We start from the raw sequence: 13,523 nt of genomic DNA on the forward strand, positions 1-13,523 counted from the left end.
CATGAAAAAGATGCAGTAGCTCAGTGACACAGAGCTTGTCTGTTGCCCATAGGTTTTTATCCCCAGTGGCCATGTTCGAAAGAAGCCTCACTTTGTGTGACGGTCTGAATATGCTTGGTCCAGGGAGAGGCACTATTAGGAAGTGTGGCCTTTTTGGGCTAGGCGTGACATGGAGGAAGTGTGTCACTTTGGGGGTGACCCTCCTCCTAGCTGCCTAGCAGTCAGTCTTTCCTTAGGAACAAGATGTAGAACTCTCAGCTCCTCCAAAATCCTATCTGCCTGCTTGGACACTGCCATGCTTCCCTCCACTATGATAATGAACTGAAATGCAGAATCTGTAAGCAAGCCCAAATAAATGTTCTTTATAAGAGTTGCCTTGGTCATGGTGTCTGTTCACAGCAGTAAAACCCTAACTAAGACACCTTTGTTTAAATAAACAAGGAGCTATTTGAATAGAGAGGCCACAGGGAGGATCCCTGAGGTGCCAGGTATGGCAGTGGAGCCTTCTGAGACCTTCTATGCCAACCTTGTCATCAGCTGAATCAACGGAAAGACACCAGCTAATGGCAAATGATTCAGAAAAAACAGCTTTGTCAAGACGTGTCTGAATTCCTGACCAATTCTCCAGACATATCTTGCTTCTCTAAGTCAGTACATTTGGAATGTTTGGTTATGCAGCAACAACTGAAACAAGGGCAGAGTGACAGCTAATAAACAAATAAGGTGGTGACAAAGACTTCAGATGTGGGCGGCAGCTTTCTAGCTATTGTCAAAGACTGGATGGAGCCTAATTTCAAATTCAGCACTTGTCTTTGTGACCTTGACTTGAGTCATTTTAACCTCAGTGTGCCTTGATTTCCTCACCAATAAAACAGGGATGGCAGCAGGCCTAGCTTATTAGCAAAGCGAAGGTCAAATGATTCACTGAATATATAGAGTTCATCATTCACCACGGTACAGAGCAAAAGCTATATGTGACCAGACATAATGGTACTGACCTATAATAATACCATTAAGAAAGGCTGAAGGAAGAGGATTACAAATCTAAGACAAGATTATATAGCAAGATTATATAGCAAGACTTTGTCTCAAAGGGGGTAGGGGTTGGGGAGGCGAGCAGCTGGACATACACCTGGGTAGCCTTCCTGAGGCAGAGGTAGGAGATCAGGAGGCTCACATGCATCAGTCACAAGTTGTAGGCTAGCTTAGTTCCACACAGTGTGAGACTCTGAAGAAGGAGGAGGAAGAAAAGGAGGGGGCAAGGGGAAGAGGAAGAAGAGGGCAGGGAAGGAGCAATGGAGTACTGATAAGTCGGGCTAAGTTCTTTGTCTACTCAAACTTGGAACTTGAGTTGGGGGCCAGGGGAATGGTGTTTCAGGGACCGCAGAAGACTTGAGAAAACACAGGAAGGCTCTTCAGCACCGCCCAAAACACATACGTTACAGAGAGAATAGGAGGGGAGGAAGGAAAGGTATTTCCTTGGGGAAGGAGTGTTGTGAAGTATAACTTTTTAATGGAGTAGCAGTTAACAGGGTGTGAGGTGAAAGTGTGGAACAGGTTTCCAGGACTAGGAGTGTAGCTCAGCGGCAAAGAGCCTGCCTAGGAGCCCAGGAAACAAACAATAACATCCCAAAACCAAGCACTAAAAAACAAACTGCTCTTCCAGAGGTCCTGAGTTCAAATCTCAGCAACCACAGGGTTGCTCACGACCATTTGTTGTTTTTTTTTTAAAGATGTATTTATTTACTTGTTTATTTATCTACTTGTTTTATGTATATAACCACACTGTCCTTGACACACCAGAAGAGGGCATCAGATCCAATTATAGACGGTTATGAACCACCATGTGGTTGCTGGGAATTGAACTCATGACCTTTGGAAGAGCAGCCAGTGCTCTTAACCGCTGAGCCATCTCTCCAGCCCACAACCATCTGTAATGGAATCCAATGCCCTCTTCTACTGTGTCTGAAGACACCTACAGTGTACTCACATAAATAAGTAAATAAATATTTTTAAAAAGTTATCCCACAAAGGACTAGAGAGATGGCTGGCCAATTAAGAGCACTTGCTGCTCTTGCAAAGGTTTGCTTTCCAGGACCCATATAATGACTTCCAATTATATATCTGAAATGTCAGTTCCAGGATGTCTAATGCCCTCTTGTGGGCTCTTTGGGCACCAAGCACATATGCCATGCACATACGTACATGCAGACAGATCTTGATATATGTGTCAAAAATAAATAACCCTGAGAACACACACATTGATTCTCTTTTTTTAAAGACAACTCATTATTTACTTTTTGCTTTTTTGTGCTTTGGTGTTTTCCCTGCATGTATGTCTGTGTGAGGGGGTCAGATCCCCTGGAACTGGAGTTACAGACAGTTGTGAGCTGCCATGTGGTTGCTGACATTGAATCTGGGTCCTCTGCAAGAGCAGTCAGTGCTCTTAACCACTGGGCCACTGCTCCAGCCCTAATTTTTTTTTAAAGATTTATTTATTTATTTTATGTATTTGAGTACACTGTAGCTGTCTTCACACACCAGAAGAGGACATCAGATCTCATTACAGATGGTTGTGAGCCACCATGTGGTTGCTGGGATTTGAACTCAGGACCTCTGGAAGAGCAGTCAGTGCTCTTTTTTTTTTTTTTTTTTTTTTTGTGAGCTGGGGACCGAACCCAGGGCCTTGTGCTTGGTAGGCAAGTGCTCTACCACTGAACTAAATCCCCAACCCCTGCAGTCAGTGCTCTTAACCATTGAGCCATCTCTCCAGCCCACCAGCCCTAATTTTTTTTAAATATTTATTTGTTTTATGTATGTGAGTATACTGTTGCTGTCTTCAGACACACCAAAAGAGGGCATTGGATCCCACTACAGATGGTTGTGAGCCACCATGTAGTTGCTGGGAATGGAACTCAGGACCTCTAGAAGAGCAGTCAGTACTATTAACCACTGAGCCATCTCTCCAGTCCCTGTGGACTAACTTTAATAACAGTACAATATACATTTTATTACTAAAATACAGACAGAATTGAGTGAGTTGTTAAATCAGTCCAACATTCCTAAGAGACAGAACACAATCTACGTTTCCCAGTTCCCTAGACACGGTTTTCTCCTTACTCAAGGTTTTAACAGCATTCAGAATTAGCACTTAGAAAGGCTGGAGACAGCACTGCAGAGAGGGCTTAGCTGGCAAAGTGCTTCCCTTGCAGGCCTGAGGACCTGAATGTGGATATCTAGCACTCGAAAAGGCTCAACACAGCATCTGTGTGCTGTCATCCCAGGACAGGGAGAGGGAGGCAGGACCCAGGGCTTGATGGCCAGCTGTTCCAACGAAATTGGTTAGCTCAGGAGTCAGTGAGAGACTCTGTCTCAAAAAACATTAAGAGAACAACTGGGGAAGACATCCATTGTTGACCACTGCCTTTCACATGCATGTGCATGGGCACCCTCCAAACATACATGTGCACAGGTGAACATTCAAACGCAAAACAGAGTGAGATTGACAGAAGGGAAGAGCATGGTGCACAGAGCTGCATCTCAGGCGGGTCAGAATGACAGACAGACAAACAGCTCCGGCCTATCTTTGCTGTATCTGTATTTGTGATGTGCATTCATGTTTGGATATAAAGACGGTTATTTATTACTCGAGTCATTTTATTAAGACTCTGAACAGTGGGCTGGAGAGATGGCTCAGCGGTTAAGAGCACCGACTGCTCTTCCAGAGGTCCTGAATTCAATTCCCAGCAACCACATGGTGGCTCACAAACCATCTGTAATGGGATCCGATGCCCTCTTCTGGTGTGCATGAAGACAGCAACAGTGTACTTATATATAATAAGTGAATAAATCTTTTTTTTTTAAGACTCTGAAAGTATATAAAGATATAGTGCAGCTTCTTCTTCTTCGGGAAAAACACCAAATGGCGGATGACGCCTGTGCAGCGGGAGGGCCCGGAGGACCCGGGGGCCCAGGATTAGGAGGCCGCGGCGGCTTTGGTGGAGGATTCGGCAGCGGCCTTAGGGGCTGCGGTCGTGGCCGAGGCCGTGGCGGTGGTCGAGGCCACGGTGCTCGTGGAGGTAAAGCTGAAGACAAGGAGTGGATCCCCGTCACCAAGCTGGGCCGCCTGGTTAAGGACATGAAGATCAAGTCCTTGGAGGAGATCTACCTGTTCTCCCTGCCCCTTAAGGAGTCTGAGATTATTGACTTTTTCCTGGGTGCATCTCTAAAGGATGAGGTTCTGAAAATCATGCCAGTGCAGAAGCAGACTCGGGCTGGCCAGCGGACCAGGTTCAAGGCTTATGTCGCTATTGGGGACTACAAGGGCCACGTTGGTCTTGGTGTTAAGTGCTCCAAGGAGGTAGCCACTGCCATCCAAGGGGCCATCATCCTAGCCAAGCTTTCTCCAGTGCGGAGAGGCTACTGGGGGAACAAGATTGGCAAGCCCCACACTGTGCGGTGCAAGGTGACAGGCCGCTGTGGCTCTGTGCTGGTGGATCTCATCCCTGCCCCCAGAGGCACTGGCATTGTCTCTGCTCTTGTGCCCAAGAAGCTACTGATGATGGCCGGTATAGAAGACTGCTACACTTCAGCCAGGGGTTGCACTGCCACCCTGGGCAACTTTGCCAAGGCCACCTTTGATGCCATCTCCAAGACCTACAACTACCTGACCCCCGACCTCTGGAAAGAGACTGTGTTCACCAAGTCTCCTTATCAGGAATTCACTGACCATCTTGTGAAAACCCACACCAGAGTCTCTGTTCAGAGGACCCAGGCTCCAGCTGTGGCCACCACATAAGTGTTTTTATACAAGAAAAATAAATGAATTAAGTCTGTTAAAAAAAAAAAGATATAGTGCAGACCCTGAACATGACTCTAAGTGGCTGACACTTTGGAGGAAGGATACGCACCTCTCACTGACACCAGGAAGCACTTTCCTTGCAGCTGAACTTTATACAGGGAGACACTGACTAAGACAAGGAGCTAAGAGCCCCTCGTGACATGTGATAAAGTAGGAACTGACTTAAACAGAAGCAATTCCAACTTATCTCAAACCCAAGCCTAATCAGGCAGTGGATCAAGGAGCTGACTGCCACATGTAGGTAAGCAGAAGTTCTTTTAGAGGAAGCATGTGCTACATGAGAATACTTAAGTCTTATATTCAAAAGGTCTACATTAAAGCATATGCATAATTAAATGTTAGCGATCGCAAATGTTAATGAAATCTAAATAAAATGTCTGAATTTCTAGGGGGAAAGGTGTTTCAAGACAGGGTCTCTCTGTATAGCTCTGGCTATCCTAAAACTCATTTTTTAGATCAGGCTGACTTTGAACTCAAGCTTCTCCTGCCTCTGCGTCCCGAGTGCTGGAATTAAAGGTGTGCACCACTGCACCCAGCTTTGTGCTGAAAATTTTTTATACAGTCTGTACTTTTTTCTCTTATTTTTATGTCTTAAGGATTTTTTTCCCTGACAAAATCCATGATATATCCTAGCATTCTGAAAATATTTTTAAAGCACTAAGCTCCAGGCTACTAAAAAAATAACAATAATAACATCTCGAAGTTGTATTGGCAACTGACCTTATTTAAACTTAGAAATCGATTTCCTTTGGACCACGAGGTTAATAATGGCTCCTTCCCAAACTGACTTATGAATGTTTTTGACCTACGGTGCCATTCTGAGCAGTGTTCTGTGATCTTTTGTAGTAAGTAGTCATTTTTCATGAATTCTGGTTCTCAGAGAAGAGCATGGCTGAGGAGACAAGATGAGGTCCTCACAGGAGCTGTGACAGAGAGGAAGACTAGAGGACAGAAAACAGTGCCCCTGTAGCCCGAGGCCAAAGGGAAGAATGTGTGCTCCATACAGTGTGGACCAACACATCTCCTAGGGGATGGCAAGATGGCTCAGCCAGGAAAGGTGCTTGCTGCACAGACCCGAAGACCATGAGTTCAAGACCCCATTCCCACTTTAAAGTGGAAGAAGAACACCGACCTCTGTCCTCTGACCTCCACATGTTATTTTTCTCCACACTGAAGTTTTATTATACACACACACACACAAAAACAAACCCAGAAATTGATATGCAATATACACAACATGATAAAATCCATATCCAAGAGGTTGTAATTCAGTGGTAGAATGTTTGTCCGATATGTTCAAAGGCCCTGGGTTCAATCTCCTAACTGAAAAAAAAAATAACATAAACATCTAAAATGAGTCTGAAACAGTTTACCAAGAAGCTAAACTCTAGGAATAAGAAACTAAGAAATGGTGTCGGTTTAACCCGAAGCAACCTCTCTCCTCAATGGGGCATGAAGCAACCAGGCAACTTAAATTCAGTGAGAAGCAGCCATGTGCCTGACTCTTAGAAAATTCATAGTCACCTTTTTAGGTGGAGATGTGGGCAACAAAATCACTACATTTTCACAGGGCTGCCTTGACACCTAGGTGGACCATTCCTTTGCTGTTTCTTTCAGATTAAAGTACATGTGATTTAAGTGCAGTATTATTTAATTTTATTAGTTTGTATTAGTTGTGGAAAATAACTGATTATGCTATGACATTTGCACATATGCACATAATTACACCTCAATCGAGTCCACTGTCCCTATCACCATCTCTCGTCTGTCTTCCTTGCACTGGCCATCTGCCTTCCCAAATGGCACACATTGCTTTCAAGTTGTATGTTCATATGCCTCATGGATTATGTATGTATGTATGTATGTATGTATGTATGTATGTATGTTTGTATGTATGTGTTTTGGTTGGATTTGTTTTAAGTCAGAGTGCACGTAGCTTTCTGGCTAACCTCAAACTCACTACACAACTGATCAAATCCCCCTGCATCCACCTCTCCAATGCCGACAGGTGTGAGCCACCACACTTGGTTTAACGTTTATTTGTGTGTTTAATTATTTATTTATTGCTGAGATATAACCTCAGTATCTAGCTCTGTCTGTCGGGGGGCTGCAGCAATGCTTCTGACCAGCCTCCTGAATGGTTATTTTTTAGTCCCCTGAGTTAATGAGCTGAGAATCATTGGTGTCTGCTTACGCCTCTCTTCAGTTCCAGTGCTGTAAGCGCAGAGAGGACTCGGAATGCACCTTCCACCAAGCAGTCAAGACCCACCGTCCTTCCTTTGCTTGTCCCTCCTTCATTCCATTTTCGCTCTTTCTCCCCCTTGTTCCTTCTCTTTTCTTTCTTCCTATCTTTCCTTCTCCCTTCCTCTCCATCTGTATCTTCTTTTCTTGTTTCCCACCTCCATCTCCCTCCTTGGCTTTAGAGATGATTGTTATGTCGGGGAACACACTGGAAGGGACTGTGTCTGAGAGGAGACTTGAATTAAAGGTTTCACACAATGTTTTGAACCGCTTGGTTTTCAGGGTCCTTGTTCATGTCCGTACATTTCAGGCACGGTGGGGTGCATCAGGGTGGTGTGGCATTGCAGCCACCGTGGCTGGGTTGATTCTAGTGGCAGCACACGCTGAAGACAGTTGGGAGAGTCAGAGAAATTTAGGAAGCAACTGAATAAGACGAAGAACAGTTTTTTAAAAAGATACATGTAAACGTGGAAAAGGACTACAAGAGGTAGGGTCAAGCCAGCTACGAGAAGCAAAATTCTAGGAAAATTGGAGTTCGTGCTGAGACTTGGAGTTTGGAAGAAAAAGTTGACCTGGTCAGGTCTGGTCTTAGCCACCAAGTGGCGCTGTTGGAACGAGGCTATCCTCGTCCTGTACCCAAAGTCAGCAGGGGCTCAGGCACTGGAGAATGAGATTGGAGCCTCCTACGATCTCACACAGGGTCCCTGGGGATCAGATTTGACGTCTGATTTTTTAAATTTGCATTTATGCATATATATCCACAATACATGCATCCTAGAAAGCAGCAGTAACTTCCACTGTATATTTTTAAAAACAGATCTAACCCTACTGCCTACACTGGAGAGTACACTCTAATGTCCAAGGTAAGAGCTCCACGCTAACCTCTCTCCCTCCACAGAGCAAGAAGCTTTAGGACAATGCTAAGACAATGGGAGCACTTTAAAGCGCAGAAATTCACTAGCACACAAACACACCAACACTATTGGTTTTGTTTTAAAGTTTTTACATTATTTAATTACGTATTCGTTTAGTGTGTGTGCGCGTGTGCATGTGCGTGTGCACGGTGCTTGTTCATGCCATTTGACTCATCACACTGTAGTATAAAGCTGTATGTTTTCAAGGTCATTGGAACCTGTTTGACAAAACCAGGCGCTTGGACTGAACCTAGGGAATGTAGGTGACCATTGCCTACCTGATAGGTAAGTATCTCAAAATGTGTGGCTAGTCTTTGTCACATTAGCAGACAGTTGCTCCCACAGTTTCATGCACAGAATAGTGTTTCTTCCCAGTGTTAGAGAAACACAGCTTGTGTGTCAGCAAAATCCACAGCAACCAGAAAGAAAAAGCTCATGCTCCTTTTAAAAATATTTTTTCATTTATTCGTTGATGTTTTCTCACAAGGATACAATGTATCTTGATTATATCCACCTCCTACCCCCATCTCCTCCTGGACCCCATAACATGTGCCCCACCCCCCACCAATCTTCACATCTTTATGCTTCACTAAGTTCAGTCAGATCCAACTACAAGCTCATGGATGTGGTCAGTTTACCAGCAGCCACGCCCCCAAAGAGAACTGACTCCCTTCCCCAGCAGCCATCAACCACCAGTGGTTTTGTTTCATTTCAAGTAATAGCCCATGTGTATATATGTGTGTATACATAGCTTCATATATACCCTTCATATACATATCCTATAAACATGGGATATGGATAGGATAGGTAGACAGATGGATGGACAGGCGGACAGACAGATGAGATATAGACATGGGATTGATTAGAATGGTTTACAGGCTATGGTTAAACAATAACTGTCTCCCAATGGGAAGCAAGGGCAAGAAAGCGAAGAGTATGAACTTCCTTCTTCTATGTCATTTCTGTCGTTTGCCACCAGAAACTTCCCACCTCAAATGATCTGGATTTTGGGTAGGTATTCTATTTTCAAGTAATTCAGCCAGCCACTCGAGTTTAGTTAATTCTCGATGTGGTCAAGTTAACATCCATCACACGCAGCGTCTCCCTTGTACCTTGGCTCGCACGTGTGCTTCACGTTTTGTATTATTATTACTGGATATCGATGTGCTGTTTACTTGTGCTTAGTTTTCGTTGTGAAGTTGGTGTTATTACTTCCCACACTGTCTTTTATTCCACTACCTTAAATAAAGAGTAAGATACCCACTGGTGGTGTTCAAAAGCATATGTGAGGCAAAACGACCATGTTCCCCAATTCAGGAATTTTGAAGTATTGGACATTGTTTGCACAAAAATGTCAAATATCTAACACTATGTTTTGTTTTATAGCTTTAAATTCTATTTTCACAGGGGCTAGAAATATAGTTTAGGGATAGCCCCTTACTTAGCATGCACAAGGCTATGCAGGAAAAATATATTCCATGTTCCTTGCCCTGATAATAGATTCCTGCCTCCTATTCTGGTTTTTCCCACACTCTGGATCTCACCTCCAAAACAGTATTTTACCTGTTGAGGGTCAACCATGTTGGGATGCCCAGGAAGGAGTGCTAAGTGACGCTGTATGTGTAGATCCACATGCTAAAAGGACTGGAAAGCAATGGCCTAAAAATAACCTCCCAGGCAGGGAAGTGTGCTTACAAGGTGTTGCTGTGAGAGATAGCTTGGTTTGTACAACAGTGCAGTTATACAGGACCACGGCCTAAGGCAGTAAGGGACCCTCACAGAGATCACAGAGATCTGCCTGCCTTTACCTCCCAAGCGCTGACATTAAAGGTTTTCACCCCCATGCCCAACTTTGATTTTTTAATTACATTTTTATTTTGTGTGTAAGGGGAGGGCTGGGGAGTGGGGGCGCAAACTGAGTTTCATGGAAGTCCAGAGGACAACTTTTGGTTATTGTTTTAATTTTATTGAAAGCCTACCTATTATGGTCAGAAATGGACAGGGAGATAGATGCTAGACAGACAGACAAATAGATGTTATATGATACATAGCTATTAGATGATAGAGATGATAGTGATAGTTGATATAGATAGATAATTGATAGATGAAGGATAGATAGATAGATAGATAGATAGATAGATAGATAGATAATATATGTGTATAGACTCTGGGTGAATGCTTTTAAGAAATACTGCTTTTTAATTCAGGACATTCTGATTTGTTTGTTTCTAAGTTGTTGTTGGTTGGTTTTGTGGTTGTTTTTGAAACAGGGTCCGAATATGTAATCCAAGTTGGACTTAAACTGGAAATCCTCCTGTCTCAGCCATCTTGTGTGTTACAAACTTGCACTACCAGCTCCTTTGTGTCGTTCCCCACCCAAGGTCTAATTATTTATCCAGGCTGTCACCAATCCTATGACGATCTTCCTGCCTCAGCTGTTCCACTGCTGGGGTTGCATGCATGAGCTGCATGAGAGTTTTTGTCTCATTCTTTTACGACAAGAGTAAGACTTATAGGCATCATTCTTGGTTTTGCTTCTTCACTTCACCGTGTACCCTGGTCATCACTCTGTCATTAAGATATCATTCTATTTGTATTGAAGTATTAGCATTCCATTATGTGGGTACTAGGGCTTATTTTCATCATTTCTGATAGTATTTTTTAATGTTAGTACTGTGGAACATCTGAGATTACCCACATATTAGAGAAAAATTATTAGATGATATTTGTTATGAAATATAATGCAATATAATGTGTCGGGAATGCTTGAGTACCTGACAGGCCCGTGCTAAGGTGTTCCCCTGAGAAATCATACCAGCTAACAGACCTAGTATAAAAAAGATTTAGAGGGGGAACAAAAATACTCACAGGAGGAAATATGGAGGAGACAAAGTGTGGAGCAGAGACTGAAGGAAAGACCATCCAGAGACTGCCCCATCTGGGAATCCAGCCTATATACAGACACCAAACCCAGACAATATCGCTGATGCCAAGAAATGCTTGCTGACAGGAGTCTGATATAGCTGTCTCCTGAGAGGCTCTGACAAATACAGAGGTGGATGCTCACAGACAACCATTGGACTGAGAACGGAGTCCCCAATCCAGGAGTTAGACAAAGGACTGAAGGAACTGAAGAGGTTTGCAACCCCATAAGAAGAACAATATCAACCAATCAGAACCCCCCCTACCCCCTCCCCCCGAGCTCCCAGGGAATAAACCACCATCCCAAGAGAACACAGGGATGGACCTATGGCTTCATTTGCATATGTAGCAGAGGATGGCCTTGTCAGGCATCAATGGGAGGAGAGGCCCTTAGTCCTGTCAAGACTCGATGCCCCAGTGTAGGGGAATGTCAGGGCAGGGAGGTGGGAGGGAGTGCACGCATGGGTGGGTGAGGGAGCACCCTCATAGAAGCAGGGGGGAGGGATGATGGGATAATGGGTTTCTGGAGGGGAAACTGGGAAAGGGGATGACATTTAAAATGTAAATTAAAAAATCCAATAAAAAAAGATTTATTGTGGGGGAAGGAAGCAGAGACCTGGAAAAGGGATAGAGGCAGAGAAAGAGGGGAAGAAAAAAAGAAAGGAAGAGAGAAAGAGAGGCTAGCTAGGAACACACAGGAACAGAGAGAGAGAGTGGAAGAAGAGGAGGGAGAGAGCTGGAGTAGTAAGCAGTCTTCTTTTTTTTAATTTATTCTCTGTTTAATTTATTACACTCTGCTCACTGTCCCCCTTCTGCTCCTCCTAATCCTTCTCCCATCCCTCCTCCCCTTCTCCTCAGGTGGTGGGGGACGGTGCTCAGTGAGTAGCCTTTTTATAGGTTGCCACATCTGACTCTTAACCTGACCTGGCCACTGGGTGATGACGAAAGCCGTTGCTAGATAGCTGTTGGGCGGAGCCTAGCGGATTTGTCTGAAAGTCAATAATACCCCCCCTCCAAATATTAAATTTAATAAAAACAGAGCAGACAGGAGAATATGCAAATTTTCAAATAAACACAGTGGTTTGAAATCACAACATTTGAGAAAGGAAAAGTACCGCCAAAATGTGATAGAAAAACTAAACTGATGGTCTTTCCTTCAGTCTCTGCTCCACACTTTGTCTCCTCCATATTTCCTCCTGTGAGTATTTTTGTTCCCCCTCTAAATCTTTTTTATACTAGGTCTGTTAGCTGGTATGATTTCTCAGGGGAACACCTTAGCACGGGCCTGTCAGGTTATTATCAATAACCTATAATTTTATTGCTAAGTTAAAAAAAAAAGGCAGAGTGGCTGTGGTGCACACACCTGCAATCCTAATACTAAAAGGTGGAGGCAGGAAGATCAGGAATTCACCTGCATCCTTGGCTACAAAGCGAGTTCCAGTCCAGCCCACGTGAGACTTTCTCAAACCATCAAATCGATAGATAAATAAGTAAAAGAATGAATGGATGAACCATTTGTATCAACCCAGCTTCTCTGGAAAGAGGCTGAGAAGAAAAAGGAGGGACGGTAAATGCAAGCCCAGGGAAGACCGGGAGGGGGGGTAGCGCAAGGGTGGGGGGATGAGGGGGAGGACGAAGCGCGGGGGCGGGGTAGGGGGGTGGTGTGGTTGCAGTTAAGAGTGAGCCGCGCTGAGCTAGCCTGAGGGATCTTGCAGCAGTCTGAATGGAGCTACAGTCCGTGCCTGTCCATTTAAGGGGTGGCAGGCACTGGGGCGGATGAGGGGGCTCTCAATTCCATGAGCTTCGTTCGGGCAGTTCTCCGCGGGCGTGGGGGTGTGGGGGAGGAGCAACAGTGTGCAAGCCCCAGGCGGACAGGGCCTAGGATATCCACCAGGCTACAGAAGGCACAGTTTGGTTGGTTGGTCTCAAGTGCGAACTGCTATGATGCAGTTTGCAAGGAAGTCATCTCGATCTCTGTCCTTTTTCAGAAATCTCTGGTAACAAAAATGATTGTTCTGGACACAGAGCTAAAAAATAATCTTAAAGAAGCATCCAATGTTTCTCCTTGACCTTCAGCAAACCATGAATTGTTAAATTTTGAGAATTCTGAAGAATATTTTACAGTTTCCCTTCAGGTGTCCTCTCTAGTTGGTAAATAACAATTTAATCCTTCAGAAATAAGCCAACTCCACACACACAGACACACACACACACACACACACACACACACACACACACAAAGAGAAGTTAATTAAAATAATCCTCTATTCATGTTTGTAAGTTAACTGCATAATCCCTTCAGCTTATACAAATGCTGGCCATTTTGAATTTTTAAAACTTCTTTGGTATATGGTACGCCATCTGTAATTCTGGCAATTGGGAAGTTGAGGCCAGAGGTTTGCCACAAGTCTAAGGCTTCTGTGAGCTACGTAGTGAGTTCTGCTAGCCTGGGCTACAGAGTGAAATACTCTCCCACCACTCCCCACATCCCAGTCTAAAATCTAATCTAATCTAATCTTTCTTTCTTCCTTTCTTTCTTCCTTCCTCCCTTTCTTTCTTTCTTTCTTTCTTTCCTTCCTTCTTTC

At 44.1% G+C, this 13,523-nt stretch overlaps 1 pseudogene; it reads left to right on the forward strand.

Annotated features, from left to right (window-relative positions):
- Positions 1–3,899: 3,899 nt before the first annotated feature.
- Rps2-ps15 (ribosomal protein S2, pseudogene 15) lies at positions 3,900–4,848 on the forward strand (annotated as a pseudogene).
- Positions 4,849–13,523: the final 8,675 nt, after the last annotated feature.

Source organism: Rattus norvegicus, chromosome 9, assembly GCF_036323735.1.
Source record: "Rattus norvegicus strain BN/NHsdMcwi chromosome 9, GRCr8, whole genome shotgun sequence".
NCBI lineage: Eukaryota > Metazoa > Chordata > Mammalia > Rodentia > Muridae > Rattus > Rattus norvegicus.